The sequence below is a fragment of the Echinops telfairi genome, unplaced genomic scaffold (assembly GCF_000313985.2).
Source record: "Echinops telfairi isolate 266 unplaced genomic scaffold, ASM31398v2 ScPeMD7_655;HRSCAF=1070, whole genome shotgun sequence".
Classification (NCBI taxonomy): domain Eukaryota; kingdom Metazoa; phylum Chordata; class Mammalia; order Afrosoricida; family Tenrecidae; genus Echinops; species Echinops telfairi.
In genome coordinates, this window is record NW_022104553.1 from 25,406,471 (window position 1) to 25,407,415 (window position 945).

A 945-nucleotide genomic window follows, 5' to 3' on the forward strand; every position below is an offset into this window, starting at 1 on the left:
ATCAAACAAACAAACAAACACATATTGCCACCCAGACAATTCTAACTCATGGTGACTCCCCAGAGCAGGCAGAACTGCCTCTGTGAGTTACCAGACTGTAACTCTTTATGGGAGTAGAAAACCCCATCTTTCTCTCTCAGAGAGACTAGTGGTTTTGAACAGCTGACCTTGTGGCTAGCAGTTCAATGTGTAACCACTACGCCACGGGGGCTCATTGACTGTGTCAATGATGGCTGCTATTACTTCTCAGTGTGCTTGTTCATCCATATGTCCGTTTATTACAAATAAAACGTGCTTAAACATGTCTCTGTGAATAGTGGGTGGCTGTGGACTTGTTCCCCCAGTAATTACTTGTCTTACTTTCCTGAGGATGCTGTAGTAGTTATATAATCTGTTGTCAATTTGAGAGGTTAAGAGGGAAGGGGTGGAGTTTAGCCTGTCAATCAGGACGCAACTTGACCTCATTTGGAGGTGCTAAGGAGATAAATAGCTCACTAGAGGCGGGACACACTTCACTCCCAGGGAGACATTCCTGTTGACAAGACACATGGAACTATGCTAGTGCCCTGAGTTGGAGGAGCCATGTGGAGACCCCAGCCAACACTGAGATGCTTACACTGCTACTGGATCCATAAGACTTCCCACCCACTGGCCTGTGATCTTCCTGCACTCGGTGTCATTGCATGTGTTTTGTGAGTCTGAAGAGGACTTTTTTTTTAGGTTGGGATTGATTTTGCTTCTAAATCATTTTATTGGTGGCTGATACAACTCTTATCAGAATCCATACATACATCAATTGTGTAAAGCACATTTGTGCATTTGTTATCCTTATTATCCTTATTATTAAACAAAACATTTGTTCTCCACTTAAGCCCCTGGCATCAGCTCAACATTTTCCCCATCCCTTCCTGCTCCCCCCTCCCTCATGAACCCTTGATAATTTAT